We start from the raw sequence: 18,292 nt of genomic DNA on the forward strand, positions 1-18,292 counted from the left end.
ACTCATGTTGACCTCCCTAAGGAGAAGTGGTTTAAATATCATGCACCTATTAAAGAAGAAATTAAAGAATCGGTAATAACTAAAGATGAAACTATTATTTATAATGTTGATCCAGTTGTTCCTACTGCTTATATTGAAAACCCACCTTTCCCTGTTAGGATAAAGGAACATGCTAAGATTTCAACTGTGGTCAATAAAATTTATATAAGAGCACCTAAGCCTGCTGAACAAATTAAAGTAGAACCTAGCGTTGATATAGTTAAAGATCTCTTGGTAGAAGATATAGATGGGCATGTTATTTACTTCTGTGATGAAGCTACTAGAATTGCCAAACCAGATGAAAAGGATAAACATAGACCTGTTGTTGGCATGCCTGTTATCCCAGTCAAAATAGGAGATCACTGTTATCATGGTTTATGTGACTTAGGTGCTAGCGTGAGTGCTATTCCATTTACCTTATATCAAGAAATTATGAATGATATAGCACCCGCTGAAATAGAAGACGTAGATGTTATTATTAAACTAGCTAATAGAGACACCATCACACCACTTGGGATTGTTAGAGATGTTGATGTCTTGTGTGGGAAAATAAAATATCCTACTGATTTTCTTGTTCTTGGTTCCCCACAAGATGAGTTTTGTCCCATTATCTTCGGTAGACCTTTCTTAAACACCGTTAATGCTAAAATAGATTGTTAGAAAGAAACCATTGGTGTTAGTTTTGGTGATGAGTCTCGTGAGTTTAATATTTCCAAGTTCAATAGGAAGCATCATTAGAAAGGATTGCCTTATAAGGATGAAATAATTGGTCTTGCTTCTATTGCCGTACCTCCTACTGATCCACTAGAACAATATTTGCTAGACCATGAAAATGATATGCATATGCATGAAAGAAATGAGATAGATATTTTTTTGAACAATGACCTCTGCTTAAACACAATTTGCCTATTGAAACTCTAGGAGGTCCTCCTCCACCTAAAGGTGACCCTATTTTTGAATTAAAACAACTGCGAGACACTTTGAAATATGCTAATCTTGATGGGAAAAAGATATATCCTGTTATTAGTAGTGCTAACCTTTCAGAACATGAAGAAAAAGATTATTGAAAATTCTGAAGAAGCACCGAGCTGCTATTGGATATACGCTTGATGATCTTAAGGGAGTTAGTCCCACTCTCTATTATCACAAGATTAATATGGAACCTGATGCTAAAGCCGTTGTTGATCACCAATGACGTTTAAATCCTAAAATGAAGGAAGTGGTAAGAACTGAAATACTGAAGCTTCTAGAAGCAGGTATAATTTATCATATAGCTGATAGTAGATGGGTAAATCCTGTTCGTTGTGTCCCTAAGAAGGTAGGTATTATTGTTGTTCCTAATGATAAAAATGAACTTATTCCACAAAGAATTGTCACTGGTTATAGAATGGTAATTTATTTTCAAAAGTTAAATAAAGAAACTAGAAAAGATCATTACCCTCTGCCTTTTATTGATCAAATGCTAGAAAGACTATCTAAGCATACACACTTTTGTTTTCTCGATGGATATTCTGGTTTTTCTCAAATACCTATTTCACAACCTGATCAAGAGAAAACCACCTTTACTTGTCCTTTTGGAACTTTATGCTTATAGGCGTATGCCTTTTGGCTTATGCAATGCACCTGCTACATTTCAAAGATGTATGACTCCTATATTATCTGGTTTTTGTGAAAATATTGTTGAGGTTTTCATGGATGATTTTTCTGTCTACGGAACTTCTTTTGATAATTTCTTAAGCAACCTTGATCGAGTTTTGTAGAGATGTGAGCAAACTAATCTTGTCTTGAATTGGAAGAAGTGCCACTTTATGGTTAATGAAGGTATTGTCTTGGGGCATAAAATTTCTGAACGAGGTATTGAAGTCGATAAAGCTAAAGTTGACGCAATTTAGAAAATGCCATGTCCTAGAGATATTAAAGGTATTCGTAGTTTCCTCGGTCATGCTGGTTTCTATAGGAGATTTATTAAAGACTTCTCTAAAGTTTCTAGGCCTCTTACAAATCTTTTAACAAAGGATGTTCCATTTGTTTTTGATGATGATTGTGTAGAAGCCTCTGAAACACTTAAGAAAGCCTTAATTTCTGCACCTATTGTTCAACCACCTGATTGGAACTTGCCTTTTGAAATTATGTGTGATGCTAGTGATTATGATGTTGGTGCTGTCCTAGGACAAAGAGTTGATAAGAAATTAAATGTTATTCATTATGCCAGTAAAACTCTAGACAGTGCCCAAACAAATTATGCTACTACTGAAAAATAATTTTTAGTAGTGTTGTTTGCTTGTGATAAAATAGGATCTTACATTGTTGATTCTAAAGTGATTGTTCACACCTATCATGCTGCTATAAAATATCTTATGGAAAAGTAAGATGCTAAACCTAGACTCATTAGGTAGGTTCTCTTGCTACAAGAATTTGACTTGCATATCACTGATAGAAAAGGAGCTGAGAACCCCGTAGATGATAACTTGTCTAGGTTAAAGAATATTCTTGATGACCCACAACCTATTAATGATAGTTTTCCTGATGAGCAATTAGTTGCAATAAATGTTTCTCATAAAACTCCTTGGTATGCTGACTATGCTAATTACATTGTTGCTAAATACCTGCCACCTAGCTTCACATATCAACAAAAGAAAAATTCTTTTATGATTTAAGACATTACTTTTGGGATGACCCACATCTTTATAAAGAAGGAGTAGATGGTATTATTAGACGTTGTGTACCTGAGCATGCACAGGGACAAATCCTACGGAAATGTCACTCTGAAGCTTATGGAGGGCATCATGCGGGAGACAGAACTGCTCACAATGTATTGCAATTTGGTTTTTATTGGCCTACTCTCTTCAAGGATGCTCGTAAGTTTGTTTTATCTTGTGATGAATGTCAAAGAATTGGTAATATTGGTAAGCGTCAAAAATGCCAATGAATTATTCACTTGTTGTTGAACCATTTGATGTTTGGGGTTTTGATTACATGGGACCTTTTCCTTCCTCTAATGGGTATACACATATTTTGGTTGCTATTGATTATGTTACTAAGTGGGTAGAAGCTATCCCAACTAGTAGTGCTGATCACAACACCGCTATTAAAATTCTTAAGGAAGTTATCTTCCCAAGGTTTGGAGTCCCTAGATATTTAATGACTGATGGTGGTTCACACTTTATTCATGGTGCTTTCAATAAAATGCTTGCTACATACGGTGTTAACCATAGAATTGCATCACCCTATCATCCTCAGTCTAGTGGTGAAGTTGAACTTAGCAATAGAGAAATAAAATTAATTTTACAAAAAAAACTGTCAATAGGTCCCGAAAGAATCGGTCTAAGAAATTAGATGGTGCACTTTGGGCTTACAGAACAACATATAAAAATCCTATGGGTATGTCTCCTTATAAAATGGTTTATGGAAAAGCTTGTCATTTGCCTCTTGAGTTAGAACATAAAGCATATTGGGCAATTAAATAACTCAACTATGATTTTAAACTTGCCGGTGAAAAGAGGTTATTTGGTATTAGCTCACTAGATGAATGGAGAACCCAAGCCTATGAAAATGCCAAGTTATTTAAAGAAAAAGTTAGAAGATGGCATGATAAAAGAATCCAAAAGCATGAGTTCAAAGTTGGAGAAGATGTTCTTTTGTACAACTCTCGTTTCAGATTATTTCCAGGAAATTTCCTCTCCAAATGGGAAGGACCCTATGTTATCGAGGAGGTTTATCGATCTGGAGCCATCAAAATAAATAATGACGAAAGTACTGACCTGAAGGTTGTAAATGGGCAAAGAATAAAACATTATATCTCAGGTACACCCATTAATGTTGAAAGCAATATTATCCAAACTATGACACCAGAAGAACACATAAAGGAAACCTTCCGGAACACTCCAGAATCATGAAAATAGAGGAGGTACGTGATACGGTAAGTAAACGGACTCCGAAAAATCTGCAAAAAATATTTTCTTTCAGTTCTATATTAAAAATTAGGAAAATAAGAAACAACCAGGAAGGTAACCTTGTGGGCACAAGACACCAGGGCGCGCCTGGCGCCCAGGTGGGTTGTGCCCACCTCGGGTACCTTCTGGACTCCATTTTTCTACCGTTTGTGTGTTTCCCAAGATAAAAAATCTTTATATATGCCCCCCGAACCTATTGACCACCGTATAATGGAGAAATCTTCTGTTTTCTTTTCTTGCTGTTTTCTGTCGGATCCATCAAGGCCAGCATCATGTCTTGTTCCCCCACCAACAATGTAGAAGAGGATGCTTGGTTGATGAAGATTGAATTGAAGAGAGAAGAGCCCGAAGAAACTTTCAAGGAGGACAATAGCAAGGGAGGCTGTTGAAGATCAAACTCCGGCAGTAGTGCAGGCCTTGCCCGTGGAGAGTCCACCATACCAACCTATGGATACCTCACTCCCACTATGGATCTTACTCAATCCATACCAACCTATGGATCTTACTCAATCCATACCAACCTATGGATCCTCCAACCATACTATGAATACCTCACTCCCACTAAGATTGAAGCCTTTAGGATCATTGAAACGGTTCATGTTCAAAACAAATATCTCACTCGTGAAAATGTTTTATTGCAAGAGCACATCATTACCCTTCGGAGCGCCATCCGAAGATTGGAGTATCTTTTGAGCCTGAAGGAGAAGAAGGATAAACCCTCTACTTCATCACCACCACCTCCTTCTTCATCACCAAAGGAAACTTGAGTATCATGTATGGGCACTCCCCTTGGCTTGTGCGAAGCTTGGGGGCTGCCCCGGTATAGTATCACCTTCACTATCTTTTGCCTTTACTTATCTTAGTTCCATCCTTAGTTATCTTTTGCTTTAGTTGAATAAAAGCTTAGTTTGATCCTTTCTTTTCAAGTGTTTGCTTAGTGATCTATCCTTGTAATCGTGTGTGAGATATATAATAAAGTTTAGTTTGAGTTTTTTTTCTTTACTTTCATGTTCAGTAAAAATAAAGGAAATAAATGAAAAACATCATATGCTAATCTTATGATAAGTAATGACATCACATAAGGAAGAGTATAAGTAGAAAATTTTATTGGAGATTTACAAACATAGCATTGGTCAATTATGCAATTCATGAAATAATTAATAAGGGAAGAGAATATTCACATGCAAATACACTACCTTGGACAACTTTTACGATTGTGAGACCCCATCAAAATATTATATGCCAAAATTGTTGACGTTGGACAAGGAAGACAACGTAATGATTTATGTTTGTTCATATTCACATAGAAGTTATATTGTCATAGATCCTTTAACATGTGGTGCTTGCCCCCAATCTTTGCTAGCCAAAAATTCCGCACAGAGTAGATATGCTACTTGTACATCCAAAAACCCTTAAACCCAAATCTTGTTTTGAGAGTCCACCATACCAACCTATGGATTGAGTAAGATCCTTCAAGTAAGTTGTTGTCAGTGCAATAAGGCAATAAAAGTTGCTTCAAAAAGTGTTGAATCATTTAGTGTAAGAGAAAATTGAGCGGTGTACGAACTTGTGATGGCAAAGAATAAAAGCGACAGACTACATAATAAAGGTTGCTATCATAAGGCAATACAATGTGATGTTCTTTTGCACTAAGAGATTGAGCATACAACCAAAAAGCGCATGGCAACCTCTGCTTCCCTCTGTGAAGGGCCTATCTTTTACTTTTATGTATTTACTTTTATGCAGGAATCAAAGTATTTCTCTCTTTTCCTTTTTATTTTCTCTTTTGGCAAGCACCATGTGGTGAGGAAAGATCTAGGCACATATATGTAGTTGGATATGAGTGGGCATGAGTTATTATTGTTGACATCACCCTTGAGGTGAATATGTTGGGAGGCAAAATTAAAAGCCCCTATCTTTCTATGTGTCTGGTTGAAACTTTTTGCTCATGTGTATGCGGTGAGTGTTAGCAATCATAGAAGACTATATGATGGTTGAGTATGTGGACTTGCCATAAGGCTCCGATACGTGACCCTTCTTGAAAATATGATGAATTATAGTTGCAAAGTTGACTAGGAACATAGTTTGTTGGGTTTCAATAGAGTTTATGCTTTATACTTCGATGTTGTGATGAATTGTTACTTGTTCATGAGAAGTTATATGATAGAAGTTATATCATGACAGTTCTATGATAAAGTTTTGTGTTAAAGTTTGTTGCTATTATAATAATATACATGATGCTTCTATGTCTGCATTTTGTTTTTATCGACACCTCTCTCTCTAATCATGTGGACACATTTTTCGATTTTGGTTTTCGCTTGAGGACAGGCAAGGTCTAAGCTTCGGGGAGTTGATACGTCCATTTTGCATCATGTTTTCTTACTATTATTTATATTGTTTTTATGCATAATAATGCTTTTTGGAGTAATTCTAATGCCTTTTCTCTCATAATGTGCAAGGTTCACACAAGGAGGTAGAATACCGGCAGCTGGAATTCTGGACCTGAAAAAGCTACGTCAGGCCACCCTGGAATTCTGGACCTGAAAAAGCTACATCAGGCCACCTATTCTGCACAACTCCAAATGAGCTAAAACTTCACGGAGATTTTTATGGAATATATAAGAATTATTGGAGCAAATAACTACCAGAGGGGGGCCACCAGGTGGGCACAGCCCACCTGGGCGCGCTAGGGAGCCTAGGCGCACCCTAGTGGGTTGTGCCCTCCTCGGCCCACCTCTGGTGCCCCTCTTCTGGTATATAAGTCATTTTGACCTACAAAAAATAAGGAGAGGACTTTCGGGACGAAGCGCCACCGTCTCGAGGTGGAAATTGGGCAGGAGCACTTTTGCCCTCCGGCGGAGCGATTCCGCCGGGGGAACTTCCCTCCTGGAGGGGGAAATCATCGTCATCATCATCACCAACAACCCTCTCATCTTTGGGAGGGCAATCTCCATCAACAACTTCAACAACACCATCTCCTCTCAAACCCTAGTTCACCCCTTGTGTTCAATTTTGTGTTGGAACCTTAGATTGGTACTTGTGGGTTACTAGTAGTGTTGATTACATCTTGTAGTTGATTACTATATGGTTTATTTGGTGGAAGATTATATGCTCCGATCCATTATGATATTTAATACCTCTCTGATCTTGAGCATCAATGGTACGCGTTGGTGCTACACAAATAGTTTTTAACCCCTTTCCGCGACGGCACTTGGAACCATCACCAAGTGAGTGTGGGCGATAGGGGGTCCTTCCCACATGATATACACTGAACCTCGTGGCGAGATATGATCTGTTATTGCGGCCCGATCTTTCACGGTACTCCACCTTAAGTATCAGTAACCTCTCGCCCACGCACGCGATGTACACGAAGTAGAGGGTTTGAACCTTGCGGCTCAGCACGAGAGAAACAATCTGGACAACGGCACCTCACGCGCAAAAAAATTTCCTCACAGAAATCGCAACAAAGAGGTTTTCTAAAGATACCTCAAAAACTTGATACGGGTGTCTACCCCTAAAAACACATCTGTCTATTTCATATCAAAATATCACCTCCCATTACATGAGACGCATAACTTGGCTTTATAGTAGTAGCCGGCCTAGAAACAAACCTGAACTCACGTGGACTCTTACTTTTATCCTAAAAAACAAAGAATTAACTAATTAAATATTCGGCAACCTGATAACAAACTAGTCTCCTTATTTTCTCGTGCAATATGCGTGTAGGTGGACCCCACCCAACAGCTTTTAAACACAACAGATCCCATACAGAACACGTGTAAGATTGATCCTTCTCTTTCCTTCGTAAAAACACAACGATAGATAACATCTCAATCTCCTTCCATTCAAACCAATTCTCCTTCCTTTCATCCCCAAAAGTATGTGCGTGCATTCCTTTGAAACAAAAGAATGCTTGACTGATCTCCCTGCCGCATTAGCACATAAATAAGGAGTATTATTTTTCCATACCGCATGTGAGGCTACGTCCGCATACTGATTCTCATGTAGCATGTCTCTTCTAGAATTTGCATGTGCCACGTCCTTTTCTTTTCTTTCTTCCATCCCAACAAGATCTCTGCCGATGCAATAATTATCATGCCTATTAGTTATGACCATATCACCACACGACCTAGAAACCGTTGGGGATAGGGAGCCAAGATGCATATACAGTACTTCTACTCATTTCTGCTCACATTGCCATCGTAGTCGGTATTCTGTGGTGCTATGTTTACAATGCGCGGACCATCATAAATGGTTCACTATTATAGAACGTGTATGATAAGCATACAATCACACACATTCGCTCTTCCCAAACCGTATGCGATAACTAATTAAAAATATTAGCTAATCGTCGTATGAGTGTCGGACAGGATTACGAAATGCCGGACCGTCATAACATCGTCGTACACGGCAACTATCGCACACACTATTCTGTGGTGCAACGTTTACGATGCATACTTCATCAGAAACAAATCATGGTTGCGAATCGTGTATGATAAGGCAACTAACACATACGTTTAGTTTGCCCGCACCGTTTGTGATATTGTCTGACATCGCACATGCTTTGCAAACGGAAACTATGCGCATGCTTGCAGACATTTCCTCTCTGTGAATCGTGTCAGATTATGGTGTATATCGCAAACGTTTGTGTTTTACCAACCGTGTTTGCCGTAACGACCTGGAGGGCCTAATTTCGCTGTAATTTAATTGCTGCTATTTCAAATTGTACCAGAGTTGCATTTGAATTTAAATGTATGTTGTAGCTTTATTCATATCCATCAGGTTCAAACAACCAATGTATTATTCGATTCATAGGTACATATGTTCAACAATTACATAAGAACCAAATAAAGAATGATGAACCACAGTTGTATACTTCTACTATTAAAGACGGTAAAGAAAGAGGCGAAATACATTCTGGTTGCTGAATAAGGTGAAGCGGAATGCCCATATTATGCCCTCCTCCATGCAGAAGGCTAGCACGACTCTAGTCCAACCCCTTGTGATGGACGACTGCCCATCCTTCACGGTCTTCATGAAAACATCTAGATAATCATCGTGTTCTGGTAGAAATACTTTAACCTTTGCATGCCCACCAATCATGTAGAGGTAATCTTGAGTAAACTGCTTTGGCAACCACTTCAAAGGAAAAAAGATCTAGACATTGTCATCTAACACAACTCATTATGGGCAGTAAAAACAAGGCTACAGAGTTCTTACTTACCATCCTGAAGTTCGCTGTTGTCTTGGATAAAGTGTAAACAAATAGTTTAATGGCCACCTTTTGACCCATTTTACTAACAATCTTTATCAGCTTCCTCACTTGATGCTGGTTCATTGACATCTCATTGCCCCATACGCAGAAAGGGGCGAAGCGCGGATCTTTTCCAATGACATGTGTACCTAAAAGCACCAAGTTAAGATTAGAAGCTAAACATCAATTGCACAATGCTGTAGTACAACACTCTTTTATAATATCTTATAACAAACAATATACTCACATATTAGATGAATTAACATCTTATATTATGGGCTGGAAGGAGTTTATTGCATTCTTACAAATTATCGACTGATTAACTGCTGCTGTATCCATGGGTTAGAGTTAGTTTGAGCTATTTCGGGCTCAAATAGCCTAAAGTATATCCAAACATGAGGGCTAGTTTGAGCTAGTTGCATCTAACCCACCCAAAAAAATATCCAACCCAAGAGATGTTAATTGGAGCTAGTTCTCCTAGTGCATTTATTGTCAATCTAACCCTATCATCCAAACACCTCTTTGGATGGAGTTAGTTTAGGGTTAGTCATGAGCTAGAAACTAACTCTAACCTCTAGCTAAGTTGAGTATCCAAACAGGGCTGTGTTGTTGTTGTTGCTGCCGGTGCTCTTCTACGTACATCTAGACATCATCAGAACATTAAGGTAACACTCTTCCTTGTTGCTATGTAGCCTAGGATTGCATATTTAGACATTAAGTACAATGCATATTGCTATGTAGCCTCAGATATATTACATATGGCCCTAGTTAACCTAACGATAAATGGGTTACAGATATATCCAGTTAAAAGTCCGATTCACCGATTAGTCCCTTATCAGCCCCCGGCCTATATGGTACCAGCTACCGATATCCTGAATAGTGAGTATATATAAGCCATTGGATGAAACTAACCTTGATGGAAAATAGCAGTCGTTCCCAAAATTGTCCTGTGTAGGTACATCGAGAGGCATGTTAAGCACGACAGGCTAAACATCAACCAAAATTATCCACAAACAAAATAATCTCCAAAAGATAGATTCAGTGTGGAGGTTTAAGCACGCTAGTAAAGCAAAACAAGTGGAAAGGTGTGTTAACTGTAACAGGCCTAACATTTAACAACCAGCAAACATAGTCATTCAAACTGGTATTGTGCCGGTCTAAGTACACTGGTTATTGTTAAGTAAAAATGGAAAGGCGTGTTAACTACAAGATGCAGCAACCAAATCTAGTCATTCATAGTGGTATTGTTGAAACTGGTACTGATGAAATTGAACTACACAGTTCATACTTGCACATATAGAACATCACGTTGTGAATAACTGGAATAAAGAAGGTATGCACACTACGAACAACCAAAGATAGCATTTGAAACTGGACATATGCAAACTACAAACAACCGAACAATCAGAAAACTTTAAAAGAGGCATATTGTCGGTGTACTAGAGTAGGGGTACCCTAGTATCCCGAACTTGTGCACGGGCAGTTGCAGCACCCCGCGGTAAGGCTTGCCGGGTGACCGCCAAGGTCCTCCGTGGTTCCCTTGGAGCCATTCAAGAACAAAGTATCCAAGCCAAGGAGACAAGGCCCCGGCAAGAGGAGCTTGCCGGGAAGGCCAACCAAGGCATCTCAAGGAACTTGCCGCGACGCGCCATGCGTCCCGGCAAGGCCCGGTGAGCGACAAGCTTCCGGACGCGACAAGACAACGACCGCGGCAAGGCGCTTGCCGCGGCAAGCAACCACCCTGTACCCACGCTCCAGCACATCCACCAACGTGTCGCCATGAGGCCTTTCCAGGCGCGCGTGGCGAGAGGCTGTGCAGCCAGCGGTGCGCGGTGGCATGCGACGCTGACAAGATTGCCATCGTGGCAGGCGGTGGCATCCCTGATGGTCCTTTCCTGCACTATTTGGGCGACACAGACGGGCATTTAATGCCTTTGTCCCCTGCCGTCAGGGTTAGGTAGGATGCACTGTGCAGGTAGCTGTACCAACCACCACTCCTTTTCCATTTTTACCCTCGTTTGCGTTGCCACCTGTCGGTGACCCCTTGAGCATATAAAAGGAGGCCCATGCACAACGTAGAAGGGGTTCGTTCGGTTCGATTCCAGAAACACACTCACGCTCGGTCTCGTTAGCAGCTCGTGTGTACTGTAGCACTCAGCGCTCCCGAGCAAGAACACAATACAATCAGACAAGCAGCAGTAGGAGTGTTATCTGTCTGGAGAGCTCCGAAGCTGGGTAAACTGCTCGTGTGCTTCGCCTCGATCCACTCTTCGTGCGGTCTCCGCCCCCCGCCGAACCGAAAGGGGCTCGGTCCGCCGGCCCCATAGGTGTTCGTGGATCAGTTTCCCCGACATCTTTGGCGCGCCAGGTAGGGGGCGTCGAGGTTGTGTGAACCTGATCCGGCGTTCACATGAGCTAGATCTTCATCTTCTTCATCAACATGCCACCGAAGAAGAAGGCTTCGGAGGCAGCTGTTCCGTCCACGTCGATCCCACCACCACCGGAGCAAACGAGTGGTGGGGTAGATGCCAGCGGAAGAACGGACATCGACGAGGGAGCTCACGGCGCTGCCAGGTCCAAGGACAAGGCTGTGCAGACCTCGGCGTCCGTACATGTTCCGCGCCCATCCCAGGACGCGCAGGACCGACAGCGCCATGGTATTCGCAGTACCATACGCTTGTTGGACCAAGATCGAGCTGGTGGATCTCAGGACGCTCAAGACCAGCATGCACGCCAACGTGCTGACACAAGCAAGACACGGTCGCCCGGACGGGATACTGCTCCTTCTAACATAGTTAGAAGTCCGAGCACATCTCGCTCCTCGCACCGTTCGCCACTGCCGCCCACCACTCCAGCAGAAGCTTTGGCGCGAGCTCAACTGCTCCTGGACTACCCTCCAACGGCGGACAAGACTGATCAATGGAGGGCCACCATTCAGAGTCTCATCGGCTTCGCCAACGGCGACACTCCGCGGCAGCCGAGTACATCGCTGCCACGGTAGGACTGCCAGGCGCGAGCCGGTGGCGACGGAACCGGTGGGGGTGTGACCACCATGCACTCTCCACCCCGAAGGCCAAGATCGCTGACTCGCCGGGTCCACCTCGACAATGACTCCACCGCATCATCGGATCCACGAGCTCGTCGCGATCAACGCCAAGTTCTTCATGAACGACATCAAGAAGACGCTCGAACTCGTATCGAGCGCCGAAGAGAAGTGCGGCGTCAATCAGACCAGTGCACTGGGCCCTCTGTCGACATGCATGCGCCAGGGGAACCAGGCGACTTGCCGTACGCGGTAGGTTGCCCTGCATTCACTCGTGAGCTGCGGCAAGTCCAGTGGCCCAACAAGAAGAGTTTCAAGCCAGAGGTACCAGAGAAGTATGACGGCAAGACGCATCCGTCGGAGTTCCTCAGCATCTACACCATCGCGGTGCAAGCTACCATGGGACGGGACGACAAGATCCTTGCCAACTACTTCCCGCTGGTGCTCAAACCCAACGTCAGATCCTGGCTCATGCACTTGCCGGACAACTCCATATCCTCTTGGGCCGATCTATGCCACCAGTTTGTCGGCGCCTTTACAGGCAGCCACAAGCCTCATGGCCAAGAGAGCGATCTTCATCTGCTCACCCAGAAGGAAGGAGAGCCCCTGCGCAAATACATTCAAAGATTCAGCAGCGTACAACACAACATCCCAGATGTCCACCCTGCCGCGGTAATCAGCGCGTTCCATCAGAACATGCGAAACCGCAGAATGCGGGAGGAGATGGCGATGTGCAAAATCAGAGACGTCAGTGAGCTATATGCCCTGGCCGACAAGTGTGCACGTGCTGAGGAAGGGAGGAAACTCCCCGGAGAGAATACAGGAGCAGGAGGATCTGATAGTGAGGAGACTGCCCCGGCAAGGAAAAACCGGCGGCGGAACAACAGGAAGAAGAAAGGCAAAGATGTGCTAGTTGTTGAGCAGTCCGGCAACGGAGGTGGCGCCAAGAAAGCCAAAGTTGGTAGCTCCGGCAAGGAGATTGCCGCGGGCACCAACTACCAGGCTATGGCGGTCGCCAACAAGCAGGACGGCACCAACAAGCAGTACTGCAAGATCCACCGCACCAAGGGCCATGACCTCCAGAGCTGCAAAAAGGTCGAGCAGCTTGTCGAGCAGCAAAAGGCTGAATACGAGCGACGCGACAAGGAGAAGGCCCAGGAAGGTGCTGGAGGATCCGGCAAGAAACGCCCCGGCCGAGGAGGACGCCGCGGCAAGGCCAAGCAGCGGCAAGGAGACAGACCTCCCCGCGGCCACGACAAGGATGAAAATGACGACGACGATGAAGATATGGATGATGACGAGGCTAATGAGCAGGAGTTCCAAAAAGCCACAGAGGTCCTGTGCGTTGACGGCGGTACTTCTCTGCATACTTCACACCGCCAGCTCAAGCAGTGGGTGCGGGAAGTCAATGCAGCAGAACCACCCATCGAGTCACGCAAGCCACTGAAATGGTCTAGCACGCCTATCATCTTTGATATTGAGGACCACCCTGATCGCATAACTGCGGTCGGATGCTTGCCGATGTTGGTTTCTCCAACTATCCGCAACCTCAAGGTCACTAAGATGCTAGTTGACGGCGGGGCCGGCTTGAACCTGATCTCCTCTGCGGTACTCCAGAAACTCCAGATCCCTGACAGCGAGCTCGAAGAGACCGGCACATTCCAAGGAATCAATCCGAGAAGGAGTAAGCCGAAGGGAAAGATCATGTTGCCGGTAACATTTGGCAGCAAGTTAAACTTTAGGACTGAGAGGGTCACTTTTGACGTTGCTGACTTTCCATTACCTTACAATGGGATACTCGGCCGTCCAGCACTCGCTAAGTTCATGGCAGCCTCTCACTATGCATACAACATGCTGAAGATGCCAGGCCCGATAAGTGTCATCTCTGTCCCTGGCGACAAGAAGGACGCTCTTACCTGCGCCGACAAGATCTACCGAGAAGCAGCAGCCGCAGTGGATCGCAGATCACTTGCCGCTGAAGCTCCCGGGGGGAAGAAAAAGACCAAGTCCGGCAAGAGTTCTGATACCCACTCCGGCAAGCGCACCTCTTCGGAGTGCTGCGCTACCGTCGAGGACGCACCATCGAGCTCCACCGGCAAGTGTAAGAAGACAATGGCAGCTCCACCAGAGACCAAGAAGGTGTCCGCCAAGGAGGACGACACTGGTGGTACCTTCACCATCAGTGCCACTCTCAACCCTAAATAGGAAAGCGCGCTCGTTGCTTTCCTGCGGGCGAACGTCGACGTGTTTGTGTGGCAACCGTCTGACATCCCCGGTGTTCCCAGGAAAGTAATTGAGCACCACCTTGCTGTCTGTCCTTATGCGCGGCTCGTCAAGCAGAGAGTCAGGAAACAAGCAATGGAGCACCAAGAATTCATCGCAGAAGAAATCAAGAAGTTGGAAGCAGCAGGCCTTGTCAGAGGAGTGCTCCATCCTACGTGGTTGGCCAATCCTGTAGTCGTGCGCAAGGCAAATGGGAAATGGAGGCTTTGTATCAACTTTACCGATGTCAATAAAGCTTGTCCCAAAGACCCATTTCCCTTGCCGCGCATCGATCAGATTGTTGACTCCACGGCCGGATGTGACTTGCTTTCATTTCTTGATGCATACTCAGGATACCATCAGATCTTCATGGCAGAAGAGGATGAGGAGAAGACCGCATTCATCACCCCATGTGGCACATACTGTTTTGTACGGATGCCTTTTGGTTTAAAGAATGCTGGTTCAACATTTGCAAGGGTAGTCCACCACGTTTTTGAGCCGCAAATGCACAGAAATGTGGAAGCCTACATGGATGACATAGTGGTCAAAAGCAAGGACAAGGCGACTCTGATTCAAGATTTAGACGAAACCTTTGCAAATCTGCGCAAGATCAACCTCAAGCTTAACCCCGAGAAGTGTGTGTTTGGAGTCCCCTCCGGCAAGCTTCTCGGGTTCTTCGTGTCTCAGCGGGGAATTGAAGCCAATCCCGACAAGATCAAGGCCATCGAGCAGATTGAAGCACCAAAGCGCGTCAAGGATGTACGAAGGCTTGTCGGTTGCATGGCTGCTCTCAGCAGGTTTATCTCTAGATCTGCCGAGCGCGCCCTGCCGTTTTTCAAAATATTGAAAAAGGCAGGTCCAATGAAATGGACTCCGGAAGCGGAGGCTGCACTGCAGGACTTGAAGAGATACCTGTCCTCCACTCCAACACTTGTCGCACCTAAGCCACAAGAGAAGTTGCTGTCGTATATAGCGGCAACCAAACAAGTGGTTAGTGCTGCGTTAGTGGCGGAGAGGGAGGCGGATGATGAGCCAGCAACCACGGCAGATGCATCCAGCGACAAGCAAGGGGCTTCACCGGCAAGCTCTGGTCCCGACAAAGATGGATCTGCGCAGGCACATGAGAAGATGCAGAAAAGAATGGTGCAGCGCCCAGTTTACTTTGTCAGTTCCCTTCTGCAGGGGGCTAGGTCAAGGTACTCTGGAGTGCAGAAACTGCTTTTCGGCCTTCTCATGGCCTCGAGAAAGCTGCGCCATTACTTCCAAGCACATGAGATCACAGTCGTCACTCGTTTTCCGCTGAAGAGGATACTGCAAAATCCAGAGGCAACAGGCAGGATTGTCGAGTGGGCACTGGAACTGTCAAGCTTTGGCCTCAAGTTTGAGAGCACTTCAACTATCCAAAGCAGAGCATTGGCGGAGTTCATAGCAGAATGGACGCCAACAGAAGATGAAGAAATTCCAGAAACAAGCATCCCCGTCAAGAAAGCAAGCAAAGAGTGGCTGATGTACTTTGACGGTGCCTTCTCGCTGCAAGGCGCCGGTGCAGGCGTGCTACTTGTCGCACCCACCGGAGAGCACCTCAAGTACGTAGTCTAGATGCACTTTCCCAAGGAGCAGGCAACGAACAATACTGCAGAGTATGAAGGCTTGCTTGCCGGTCTCAGGATCGCAGCAGACCTTGGGATCAAGAAGCTCATTGTCAGGGGGGACTCACAGCTTGTCGTCCGCCAAGTAAACAAGAATTACCAGAGTCCGTTGATGGAAGCTTACGTTGATGAAGTGAGAAAGCTAGAAGAGCACTTTGACGGCCTACAGATGGAACATGTTCCAAGAGCTCAGAACGACGTTGCTGATGGCCTGTCGAAGTGCGCCGCACTTAAGTTACCTGTGGAACCAGGGATCTTTGTGCTCAAGCTGACTCAACCATCTATAACGCCATCAACTGGACAGAGCAAGAAGAGGAAGTTGATTTCTGGTGACTATTTTCCGGCAGAGCTCCCCGAAGCCGCCGCCAAGAAGGTCATCAAGATCAACACCAAGGGTGCTGAGGAGCAGTCTGCTCCGGCAAGCCCTAGGGTTTGTTCCGTTGAAGCAGACGCTCTCGACAAGGTTTGCTCCGGAAAGCTTGCCGGGGAACATCAAGCTCCGGCTGAGCCACAGGTTCTCGCCATAGAAGCGGATGTTCCCGCAGCAGCAGATATGCCTTTAGTCCTTGTTGTCGAGCCACAAGCTCCAGCATGGGCACAGCAGATTGTCCGTTTCCTTCAGACAGGAGAACTTCCCGAAGAGCAAGAAGAAGCGGAAAAAGTAGCCCGGTAGTCAAGTATGTACCAGTTTGTCGACAACACACCGTACAGAAGAAGACTCAACGGTGTGAAATTGAAGTGCATTCATCGGGAAGATGGACAAAAGCTGTTGGTAGAGATACATGTAGGCATATGTGGTCACCACATTGGCGCAAGAGTACTTGCCGGCAAGGTTTCTTTTGGCCGAGAGCCCTCCAGGATGCAACTGCACAAGTAACCAAGTGTGAAGCGTGCCAGTTCCATTCCAAACAGATACACCAGCCAGCTCAAGCTCTCCAGACGATCCCTTTATCCTGGCCATTTTCGGTCTGGGGGCTCGACATCCTCGGCCCCTTTCCCCGAGCTGTCGGGGGCTTTGAGTACTTGTACGTTGCAATCGACAAGTTCACAAAGTGGCCGGAAGTGGAACCAGTGAGGAAGGTGACAGCACAGTCAGCAGTCAAGTTCTTCAGGGTGATTGTTTGCCGTTTCGGGATCCCTAACAGGATCATCACCGACAACGGCATGCAATTCACGAGCCGCACCTTCATGCAGTATGTCCAAGATCTTGGCGCCAAGGTCTACTTCGCTTCTATTGCTCATCCGAGAAGCAACAGTCAAGCGGAGAGGGCAAATGCTGAAGTGCTGCGCGGGCTCAAGACCAGGACTTTCGACAGGCTGCACAAGTGCGTAAAGAACTGGATTGAGGAGCTGCCAGTGGTTCTTTGGTCGATCAGGACGACGCCAAATCAAGCCACTGGCCAGACACCTTTTGCTCTAGTCTATGGAGCAGAGGCAGTTCTCCCCACGGAACTCGTATACGGGTCACCTCGAGTGCTCGCTTATGATGAGCTTGAGCAAGAGCAGTTGCGACAAGATGACGCGCTGCTCCTTGAGGAAGACCGTCTTCAGGCCGCTGTACGAGCTGCTCGATACCAGCAAGCTTTGCGCTGCTACCATAGCCGCAAAGTTAATGCCAGAAGTTTCGAGGAAGGCGACCTTGTTCTTCGGCGCGTTCAGTCCGCCAAGAATTCCAACAAGTTGACGCCGAAGTGGGAAGGCCCTTACCGAGTGAAACGAGTCACTAGGCCTGGCGCTGTCTGCCTTGAGACCGAAGATGGCATTCCGGTGAGCAACTCCTGGAACATTGAGCATCTTCGTAAGTTTTACCCGTAGGGCGCGGTTGCCGAAACCCGTTCCGGCAACCACCTTTTGTACAAGTCTTGCCGATGTTGCATGTAATCCTTTGTACAGAGCCCGGCGCAGACCCCGTGCATAAGTAAAGCTCATGTGCTCCGCACATCTTGTCAATTTCATGCATTATACTTCTTCTTGCATGCGTTATCTGACACTTTGTGCAGCACCTACCCCCGGTAAGCAATAACGAGCCATAAGGCTCCATATCTTTATTTTCTCTTCTTTCTTTTTCTCAAAAAAGCAAAGGAAGGTTCCC

This window comes from Triticum aestivum, chromosome 5B (assembly GCF_018294505.1).
Source record: "Triticum aestivum cultivar Chinese Spring chromosome 5B, IWGSC CS RefSeq v2.1, whole genome shotgun sequence".
Taxonomy (NCBI): domain Eukaryota; kingdom Viridiplantae; phylum Streptophyta; class Magnoliopsida; order Poales; family Poaceae; genus Triticum; species Triticum aestivum.